Source organism: Magallana gigas, chromosome 9 (genome assembly GCF_963853765.1).
Source record: "Magallana gigas chromosome 9, xbMagGiga1.1, whole genome shotgun sequence".
In the NCBI taxonomy this organism is placed as follows: Eukaryota; Metazoa; Mollusca; class Bivalvia; order Ostreida; family Ostreidae; genus Magallana; species Magallana gigas.
This window is the reverse complement of record NC_088861.1, coordinates 32,639,327-32,651,465: the sequence shown is the minus strand read 5'-3', so window position 1 is coordinate 32,651,465 and position 12,139 is coordinate 32,639,327. Positions and strand designations below refer to the sequence as shown.

General features: G+C 32.5%; 1 long non-coding RNA gene across 2 annotated transcripts; it reads left to right on the top strand.

Annotated features, from left to right (window-relative positions):
- Positions 1 to 583: 583 nt before the first annotated feature.
- Positions 584 to 7,902, top strand: LOC136271601 (uncharacterized). 2 transcript variants are annotated; one of them, XR_010709544.1, is made up of 5 exons: positions 584 to 671; positions 2,146 to 2,221; positions 7,107 to 7,235; positions 7,385 to 7,443; positions 7,747 to 7,902. It is a non-coding gene; the product is annotated as an uncharacterized lncRNA (long non-coding RNA). The 2 variants fall into 2 exon arrangements; XR_010709543.1 differs by lacking the exons at positions 584 to 671; positions 2,146 to 2,221 and having other exon boundaries at positions 6,601 to 7,235.
- Positions 7,903 to 12,139: the final 4,237 nt, after the last annotated feature.

Genomic DNA, 12,139 nt, shown 5'->3' with positions numbered 1-12,139 from the left:
ATATATTTATATGAATACATTATCCTGAAACTTATTAGAATTATTGTTAGGTTCAATATATTTTGCAGCATAGCATAATTCTATCCTTGTCTAAGTGTATCTTGCTGTGGCTTTCAACTTCACATATAGATATATTAACGATGTGTTGTCCATTAACAACTGTCACTCACACTTTTATGTTAACTCAATATATCCAAGTGAGCTTGAAAAAAAGATACCACAGATTACCAAACATCTGTTTCATATTTGGATGTTTTACTAGAAAAAGACGTTAAAACCACATAATAAACGTGATGCTTTTAATTTTTCCATCGTCAACTTCCCTTACTTATGTAGCAATATACCATCTTAACCTACTTTTGAAGTTATTTGTTATGCAAGAGCAGGTTCTACCTGCGAACAATCTTTTAAACGATGCAAGCTACGTAAAAATAAGTTTTATAAAACAAGAATATAAAGAACCTCGATTAAAATCATCTTTACGCAAGTTCTATGGATACATGTTGGCTGACGTTTTTCATACTTGTTAGACCAATTATTTATACACCAGACAAACTTTGGTTTCTTTCGTTTTTCATGATCTTGACAATGAGCACAGGGCGTATGCGACCTTTTTGCAGGGGATGCTTATTCCTCCTAGGCACTGTTATTGAGGTCCGTGTTTTCTCAAGGTTTGTATTTTGACCATCACAGAAAAACTTCTGTTTCGTTTTTACCCGATTATGAAATTTTCTCGATTAAGATATTGACCTCGATCATGACATACCTATTTTTGAAAAGGAGGGCACTGCGGGTCAGCAGGGCATTCTTTATCCTCCTAGGCACCTGATCCTACCTCTATTTTTTAGGGGTCTGTGTTGCTCTGCTTGAATTCGTATTTTGTGTTATGGATTTTTGAGATGGTTGACAGTTTGTTATTGTAATTTTTCATCCTAAATTTTCAATTTTTATCCATTTTATGTATGCAAAAGGGGAATTAACACTTTTTTACTTTTCTCTCAGGTGTATGTTTACATGCTCTAATTCTTCTTATCCCAACAATTAATTATACATATCTTTGTAGTTTGAGTTTTTTGCCACAGTTGACAATCCAATTAAACAAGATAAAAAAAGTATTTTTGATACTTTGTTTTTGCCAGGCTTTCCACTGCCGTTGTTTACGATGTGAAAAATTCGACTAAAACAATACTAACAGGAATGGATAGTCTAATCAATGCTTAAATTGATAAATGCTTCTAGAAACCTGAATTGTTTTGATATAACATACCGTTTTCCGTGCAAAACTTAACACCTATGAAAGATTTTTTGGGAACAATACGAATAACTATAGATTCGAGGGGAACATAAGGTTTTACGGAGATGGTGTAAATTTACTTGATATGTTGGTTGTTTTATTTAAACGAAAAATAGTAAGTTTTTAATTCTTATTCAAAACAGTTATTAAATCTTACGATTTTATTTTTTACAGACGCTAAATTGGCCATATGCCTCCTTAACTTACACGTGTATTCACAAAAAAACTCAAATGTTTTAATTGATGGTTTTACTTATATGCAAGCATTTTGATATATTGTTACACATGCAATTCTTTAATACTGTAGATTCCTAATTAAACGCGAGAAATTAATATCCGCGTAAATTCGCGAGAAGCACTCTTCGCTGATTTTAAAATCTCGCCATTATTATGTGAGAGTTCAAAACTATAAGAAATAAGGAGAATAGTTCCACGTTCCCGATTTAATATTCTCGCGATTTGATACAAACCAGCGGGATCAAGGAATACTCGCATAATATAAGGAATTAACAGTATTGTTTAGATTTTTGTCCCTGGACAAGAGGTTATTAAAGTTTGATATAGGTTTATATTCCATGAATAAACAATTGCTTAAGATCTATTGATCTTCATTATAACTGCAATGTACAATATGTGATATGATAGTAAAAACATACTTCTACTGAATTATTGAATTGTGGATACTGATCGTGTTATATATTTTTGTTGTTTACTCTTTGGGAGCATTGGCATTGTATATGAGTTTCCGTTACGTGCTCTATGAAGTCTGGGTAAATGAAAGTGCTATAGCTAGGAAGGGGAAAGTCGAAAAACAACGTACGTAGGTTAACCAATATTAATTTGTTTTTTAGAGGATGTTATAGCTGATGTGGTAACCGCTGACCTGGCATTAAGTGAAACCGGTGAAACAGTTTTACTCGATCATTAGTAAGACCTACATTTTGTAGTACATTATCAACTCTTCTTTTGTAATTTCAGAAAAAAAGTAGTTTTATTTGTTTTGTATTTCATTTTCACTTTACTTTTAACAATGATTGATAACAACATTAAATTAAATCACATCGATTATTGTAGAATAAAAAACACTGTTAAAATAGTTTGTGCCTCACTGGAAAAAAAACTTCTTTGTTAACGAGGTTTCCACTTTCTAAAAATAAAAATTATTTACATAAGTCCCTGTGATTAATCTAAACAGATGGCTAATGTCAATGATTTATGCAACATTAAATTGAAAATGATATTATCATTATATTTTATTACAAATTTTATCTTTTTTATAATTAAAGCTGAACACACACTTAAAAAGAAATGTCCACCACTGATATTTCTCTTCTTTGCCGCAATCCATATATTTTAAGCAGTATAACCCCTTAACAGTTCAAAGTATTTTGTTCTAGAGTTTGGAGGGTAAACGTGTTTAAAAATCCAGACATTTAAACTTGTAAATCCGAATAAGTATGTAATCGTGTTGGTGTGTGAGACTGATTATGAATATGTGTAATTCTGATCGTGTAACCTATAAAGCTCGGGCAAAAACGCGTGTAAGATTTGACTCAGTTTCTTTGCATGATGCACTATCTGCAGCTTTATTGCTTTCATCAGTTAAATAAACCTTCAACTGTTCACATTTTCAATCCTTAGTTTCTGCAATTATATCTTCAGACTCGTCAATAGATCATCTGACACAATACAAATTGACAAATGTAAAGACTACAAGTTTGTCGAATTTGACATGAACTTATATGGCAACTGCCTTGCTGCGGGGAAACGGCATGCCGTAATCGCCGGAATGGATAAAAAAAACCCATAATATTCAGCTTAGCTGTTGCAATAAGCTGTAAATGAACAACACTTTTTCTACCGAAAATGCTGGTATTATTTTTAGAAAAAACATTTCAAGTATGAATGAATCTGGACCAAACAGAAAGAGGGTCATGCATATAAGAATCACCACAGATGTGACAAATGCGCTAATTTCTGTAAAATAATTATCATGGTATTTTACGATAAGTGTTAAAAAGAAATGCCTTATATCTTATTTCTCTTAAATAATTTAACATGTGATTTAGTTAATGCGTACTCTTTTCTAGAAATGAGACGGATCAAGAAATTTCCTAATGTGGTAAAAATATTTTGAGCGGCGTGAGGTTCGGAGACCGCCGTGAGGTCCCATGTAGCTCCATTGCTTCTGAATTCTAAGAATGTTTAGAGAGAATTTTTTTCAACCGGTTTTTTCGATTATTGAAATAGTGGAATTGGCGGGTGGGCGAGTGGCTGCCAAAAAGGTACCCTTATTGTACCGATAACTCCTTCTACAGTTTTCGAGATAGGAAATCGTTCTTTTGCATATCAATTATACATATATCAGAGGTATGCAATGTTCTAGGATTTTGATTTCTGAGAATTTATCCAAAAATATCAGCTGTTGAAGCTAGTCATTTTTTGGCAAAAACATTGCATAGAGTACCCCATGCTTTTGGATAGGTAGTATTTATCAATTCAGGATTGACATACTGTTCACACAAAAGAAAACCCGGTTAGCTGTCATATTGACAGCTTTTCTCATGTTATTTTTTTTATTTTTTTCTGTATTGGTTAGAGTAATGACCTGAAAAGATTTGGTATTTTTGGTAATTTTTTGCAGAAAAATGAATGTAACTTAACATGCATTTATACTTTGTTTTTAAATATCAAAATGATTTTGTTGTGAAAGATAAATGATAAAACAATCTAAAACTGTTATAAATAAAAAGAAGTTTTATAATCATTAATTAAAGCACCAAGTTTTGTTAAACATTAAAAGGTTTTGCAATTCGTCTTAAAGTAAGGAATGGGGTGGGTCAGATAAATTTGATCGTATATGAACTGGTAGAGTTTAATCATAAAATATTTTAAGATACATGTTTATACTGTATTGACGATAATTTTACAAAATTAAGTAGTTGCTTTATGGTAAACAGTACATGTTCACAAGTGGCTGTAAAGCTGTATTATAATAGCTCTCTGGAGATTTTTTATCAACCAAATTCACAAAATGAATCTGTATTGCACCGACATAGAGGACGTCATGCTCATATCCCGACATGATTGTTTGACATTTTAAAAAATGCTAATTTTTACCTGCATGATAGGCCTTTTCCCTATATATTGCCGACAATGCAAAATGAAACATTTTTTTAAAATAATTATTTCACGAAAATTAATCTTATCTTTGGAAATTTTATTTATTTATTTTTAAACGGGGTGTCGGTTCTTATGTCTCATATTAATCAAAATCTCATAACCAATGTCTTTAAATTCTTTGTTTTTCTTATCGATAACTTTCCGAAAAATAATACTTTCTAAGAAAAGTTGTTACCCAGATATAATATGATTATAGGCCTACCTTATTTTTTTTTTATATTTACTAGTATTCCGTCCCTTTTCCGGCGATTACAGCATGCCTAAACTGCAGCTAGCCCTTTCCTATCGGTGACGTCACTGTTTCCATATATGGTCATGTCAAAATTCGACAAACTGGTAGACCTTACATTTGTTGATTTGCAACATGTCAGCCGTGATATTTCAGAAAACGGAAATACAAATGCAGAGACTGCAGATGGAAAGTGTGTATTTTAGTGGCAGGTTACATGTAAATAACAAACAGCATTTTCATTTGCAATTAGCATCTGTAGGAAAAATTAGATTAAAGGCCTGCGGGGTCAACTCTAAAGTGTTTATCCTTGAGTTGTATATGTTACACGATCAGAAATACACATATCCATACTCACACTCACACACCAACACGATTACATATTTGGACAAGTTTACATGTCTGGATTTTTGAACACGATTACCCTCCATAGTCGAGGTATCACATGTGTGAACCTATACCTTACATTGTCCTACTTGGTCGCGATGAAATCATCATATTTAAACGCACTTGTTTGAAGCTATGCAACAAATAAGTAAAATTAATGCGATATTTACAATCAAAAATGTTCAGAAAACAAAATAAAATGCACACTATTTTTAAGGCGAAAGGGATAATACTAGTCATCCACACCTGACGAGAATAAGGTTTGTAGTTGGGTATAATGAAATAAAAAAAAAAAACACAAAAAAAAACAAACTTATTTATGAGTAGTGCTCAGTTTTAATGAATATATTCTATTTAAGCGTTCGTTATCATAACCTTCTTACAAACTTTAGTTCGTTCAAGAATAACAACGTTAAATAAAATTATTGGATTTGATTTATTGAATGCTCAAAAATCTAATACAGTAACTGAATGCTTATTTACTTTTCTTTCTGGTCATGTACGGCTGGCTTAATTAATAACCACTGGTGAATCTTCCGACGGAACAATCCACTGTGCATAAATTTCTTTTTTCATTGATGCACAGCATTTTGACCGACTGTAAGAAAAACGGTGTTTGTCTTTTTTTTTTTGGGGGGGGGGGGGGCATAATTCATCAACATATTTTTCCTTTAAATAAAAGTGCACTTAAACTATGGAGAATGGGCTCTTTTTAGTGCTGCTTTATGTAGAAAACTTCAACAGATTGCTTCTTCCCCGTAACATTTAAGCCCCGTTGGATACTTCTGATTTATATGCACGCTTAAATTAACCAAATTTAGCATAAAGTTTAAACAACTTAGGATTTTTAAATGCCTATAGATAATCTAAATCTGGAAAAATATTACACAACCTACTTGGATTGTGTCTATATAAATCCGGGAAGGAAGACGTGTAAATCAACATTATTCTGTTGGTGGATAGATTAGCAGGTTTTTTGAATTATACTCTGCATTAATATTTACGTCTGGAAAAAAAGGAATACACCTTTGAAGTTGCATATTACATGTACCATAGTTATCAAACACACATTCATGACCATAAAAAGTCGATGGAAAACGATTTAAAACGTGTCAGTGTTTCATAGTTAGCGCATGTGACAAAACTTTCCAGATACAATCCACGTGACTATTTGAAATAATTTATTTCATAAACTTTCACTTGCATTAGAAAAAGCCTTGAACTTTTCAAACATTTTTTTTTCAATTTTAGGTTCCAGTCTGAAGTTGTACAAACTTCTTATTTTTACAGGAGTTTTCTATATGTATAATGCGTCTTTTGCCCTTTTCACAAGTCTGTACACGGTTAGGCTGACAGAAAACAAAGGCTTTGAAATGAATGCCCGCCCTCGATTAATTATGTAAAATCACGAATGTCGGCTGACCCCTACTATGTTGTGAAGCTTTGAGTTTTATATACACTAAATTTTAATCTTTTTTTCCCCTTTTACCGGGGCCAAAAAGGACATTTGTCCTTTATGTCCTGGAAGAACAATCCCAATTTGATGTATCCATGTGCGTTTTACGTACATTGTTTACTGTTTGTACACTACCAGACCTAATCTGTAGAGGGCTGTCAAGTATTACATTTATTTACAAAAAAAGGATTATTTATGCAAATACATGCCACAATGTTGCAATACATATCGTCATAACGTACATATCGTCAAATTTCACACAATTGACCACTTCAAAATTTTCAAAGTCACCTAAAAATACTATCGACATTTTTCTTCACCCTTGTGATTAGGTTGGTTTCTTTTGATTCGGACTTACTCTTTAAAATTAAATTTTTGTTCTCATTGCATTGAAAGCTATCACAAATCAATCTCAAATATATCAAATAAATTATTTCCTGCTAAAGTTCATCATAATTTATTCAATCTAGAGTGAAAGGAAAAAGGAAGTTGTTCTCATTTATATAGAAACAACATGTAAACTCAAAGCCACATGTTGCTTGTCAATATTTTGTTAGAGATCTATAAGGATAGCAGGTGATTTATAAACGACAATCAATGACGTACGGAAAGTTTTCAGTATTCACAATGCTGGTTGCAACATACACTTGCTGTACAGCTAAACCTTCACAACCAGTTTGTAACGGGTAGGTATTATCTTATTGTAATGACTATATAAATTAGGTTTAAATATTTGTATGATATTTTTTTCATTTTCAGAGGCGTGGGCTAACTTTTTTCTAAGCATTCCTTGGTCAATAATACATTTCCACACAAAACCTTTTTTTAATTGCAGCTATTACCAAGGTTGCTGTCCAGATTCATTTTGGAATAGCCGGACTCAGTTATGCGAACGTAGGTTAACGCCTTCTAATTTTGTGTTTAACTAGAAAACGATAAATATGTTTGTTGAACCAAATTTGGACTTTACCGATTTTTTGTTAGTTTAGGTATCACAGTTGATGTATATTAATGTAACAAATTTTGATAGAATCACGTTTTCATGACATGTATCTTGTCACTAGCTTGAATATGTCATCATATAATTTCTTTAGAATTTAATCAGTTTGTTTTGAAAACGATTAAAACATGAGAGGCGTCGGGTTATCTTATATATAACCAAACTAAAGACATTTATTTTTGCCTTTTACTTTCTAGCATGTATGCCAGGTTACAATGGAGTCAACTGCTCAATACCATGTCCTTATCCTCAGTTTGGAAACCAATGTCAACAAACATGTATCTGTATGAAAGACTTGTGTGATATTACTTCAGGATGCCAACATTTAACCAGAGGTACTTTCAATCTTGTGCATTATTTAAGCATACACTACTGAATTCAAAATCCACTGATATTCCCAAAAATTGACTGACATTGTCTGACATCCACTGTACATTGACTGTACCTCACTGTACATTTCACTGACTTCCACTGTACCCCACTGTACATTTCTACTGAACAGCACTGTATCCCACTGTACACCACTGTACAGTCCTACTGACTTCCACTGTACCCCACTGTACGCCACTGTACAGGGCACTGACCAGCACTGTACCCCACTGTACGCCACTGTACCGGGCACTGACCATCACTGTACCCCACTGTACGGCACTGTACTATTAATTTAAGAAAAAAATCAGACTTTTAAATCTTCAATATATTTTTTTTCTTCGAATTTTATTTTTATTATGCTGTATATACATGTAGCATTATCATTATGTATACAGATAACTTGACAGAAGAAGTAACAGGTATTTTCTTTATAAATAAATGTCTATTGTTATTGAATGTTACGATCATAAAATTATGATAATTTCCCTAGCTATAAGGTGAAAGTATTGAATTTTACATGTTGAATCTAATTATTAAAAAAGTACATGTCATTATGTTCATTCTGCCAGTCATTCGAAAATAACCCCCCCCCCCCCCCCCCCCCCCCCCACCAGCAAGGTTACATAATCATTTCTTATTGATGATATATGACAAGCCCCCATTTAAATGATTGGGTTGTTAATTCTCTGTGTCTCATAAGCTGTGTTTTAGCCACTAGAAACAGTCAATGAAACACAGAATCCACAAAATATATCCATGCTTGTTGTTTTTTTTTTTTACACATGTCCAAATATCATGACTGCCCGCTTGACTACACAGGTACATTTTGAAGGTAGCGTGCGAGTTTCTAGCTCATTTGTTAATTGATTTCTTTTGATTAAAATATTTAAATATACATTGCAAATGTTGGGTTTTAATTTTACATAATAACACCTACTGCAGAATACATTATAAATTTTAAACATAATCAGTGACATATTAAGCGGTAATCAACTGTATCATTAATTTCAGCAAGAAATAAAAGGAAGGATTTAAATCAAGGAAGGTTGTAACATGTTGTAATATGCGTAGCTGTACAGTTTTCTTAATATATGATTTACTTTTAAATGTTTAAGAAATAAGATAAAATGCCCTACGCTACACACTTTTTTGTATAATGAAAGAGAGAGAGAGAGAGAGAGAGAGAGAGAGAGAGAGAGATTACAGGTATATCACTTTCTGACAATATTGTATTGGTGTCATTTGCAAGCGTAGTTCACAATAAAATCTATGTTGGAATTGGAGGCTGTGATGCCGTAAGGGGATTTTAACGTGCTTTTACCTTTCTGACTCGGGGCCTCAAGTTTTAGCACTAGAAAATTCATGAGAGAGAGAGAGAGAGAGAAAGAGAGAGAGAGAGAGATCCATTTATCAGAAATCGATTAAAATAATAAGAAATCTATTAATCTGCTTCTTTTATAAATCGATTATTTTTCTTTATGTCTTACGTTTATTTTTGCCAACCAACTCCGTGGTTTTAGAAAAATATCTGCAAACTTTAAGTCGAAAAATGAAATGTAATCACCCCCCCCCCCCCCCCTTTTTCTTCCCGAATCCACTTGATACCCCTTGCAGTACTGTGTTATGTCGAAACGATTCATGTTAAGCAATCGGTTATAAAAATTAATGCATGTTTTTTAAATTTTGACCTCGATGTGTAATCACTATTAAATAGATATAATAAATCCCACTTTTGTGCAAACATTACATGAAACTAGTCCTACATGTAAGTAAATTATAATAATCTTTTAAGACAGATTTTAAATGATTATGATCCCAATGCACCCGGCAACCATAATGATTTTTTTTAATCAAAAGTGAAAATTTAGATTTTTTTGTTTTAACAGTGTATTTTCCCGACGTTTACCTCTCTTTATTCCTAGGCCCCAACACATATACACATGTGGTCAGTTTTCACACCTTGACACAGTCACCCGGCCGTGTGTATAGTCTGAGCCTTTCTGTTAGTTCCGGGTTTTTCGTTGTTCCCAGACAGACAAAAGATTTTTTTCTGTAGACATACACAAAGAAGGAGACAGTACACTGTCGATATAAAAAAAATTCAAGACAATCATTGAATAACGAACTTCAAATCATTTGAATCCATGGACATTATCCCGAAACTAAAGATAAATACATGTATACTTTAATTTTTTTAATGCCAATATGTAGATTTAGCCGCTGTCAACATTACTACATGTTACCGGTAGTACTTTATTTAAATACTAAAATATTCGTAAGTTAGCATGGAGAGAGAGAGAGAGAGAGGAGAGAGAGAGAGAGAGAGAGATTTGAAATGTTTGCTATGATACAATATACTGGGTTCAGTAAATGAAGAAAAAACAGAAGAAAAAACGAAAGATCGTTTTAAAGGCCGAACTTTTTTTTACCGGGTGGTAAATCTCAGGTGAGAGCAGGGCTTAATTTCTAGAGGTGTGAAAGCCTCCGGGGCTGGAAGTCTACCCGCGATCGTGAACGCTGCTAATGACTATACACAGGAAGCAAATATTACGCAAGATATAAATAATTAGTCAGAATTCGTCATAGTTTGAATATCTTTTTGTTTTAATGACCATACGAAGCGATTTCATACGCAAATGTCGTCCGAGCACGTGTGTAAAGCACAATTAAAAAAATTCAGTAAACTAATTCTGCTTTGAAGATTTAAGTCAGTTCATTGTGTTTAGCACTTGACACCCACTTGACATTGTATAAGACGTTAATTTTAACAAATATAATTGTATGAGAAAACCATACGATCAGTAAAAATATTCACTTGAATGTAAAGGCAGCCATTATACGATGACAACTAATGGAGTTCGTTTTCCATGTAGTGACCTTTACGTGCAACAAGTTCCAATGGAGTGTATAATCAGTAAATACAGCTTTAATAGCTCATAAGTTTGTTTTAAAAAAGAAAAGTGTGTATGCATGTTTTGGGCTGCATGCTCATTCATCGTCGTGAAATTTATTAAGTCATATACATTAAACATGATTCAAAAATAAATTGCGTATTTTCAATTAATGAATAATAAAACTATTTTTCTCATTTATCCGACCCTTACACAATTCACTTATTACGGAAAGAGAAAATAAACATGTTTGACAATTAATGAAGGTGTCGCTTATAATTGAAGAGGTGCTAAAATTAAATTGTGATGCAGCAAAAATATTGCGGGGGGGGGGGGGGTCGGGGGCTTATGTATGCCTTCCTGACTTTGGAGGAGAAGAGTTACAACATGAGAGAGAGAGAGAGAGAGAGGAGGGAAGGAGGGGGTATATTTGTTCTTATTAAAAACTATTACTACATGTATATTATGGCAACATTCTTAGCTGTGCAAGAGAAGATACATGCAGATGTATTACATGTGTTGATAATGAACAGTGTTTAATTTCAATAGTATATATTTAAAAGTACCGTAATAGGGTGAAATATTATTTGAACACTGTTCGTTATCACCATATTTCATTTTTAATTTAACACAATACTTATTTTGATATCAGCGACTGGTGGGGGGGGGGGATTTATAAATGTTTAACATGTTTAATATTCGACTTGATTTAAATAATAAAAAAACGCATCTAAAATGATTAAAATAAGGAGTATTTCGTTTATTCATACATGTTATGTTTTTAAAAATATATATTTCAAATGGATTTAATAATCAAAAGACCACAAATACCCTTATAAGGGAATTACATAATTTCTTGAACAAGGTGTCAGACGGACAATTTACAAGGTTGAATATTGGGACATTCACACCTTTTGATCTACTGAAAGTATGTATACTATACACAGATACTGACTCGCTGATCTTCCTGTGAAGTAAAACTTCAAAGACATTTTAAAGTCCAGACCAGTTATCTTCTCTCTTTTGAAAAAAAGTCAGTATGTTGAGCAATATGGTGGAATTTTTTTTATCGTTAAAAAAGTTGTCCCTCCTCCACATATATGTTACATTAAAGTTTTAAAATTCAGATAATTTAAAACTATCTATAAATTGTAATTCTCTTAATTTTAAAACTTTAATGTAACATTTATACTAATATTTATTTGACAATATTGATTAAATGAAATTCATTGTAAAACAAATCATGACAACTAGATATTTAGTTACTAAAACATTGATTTTGAAATATATAAAAATATTTTCACCTTTTTATTGAATAAGTTGCTAT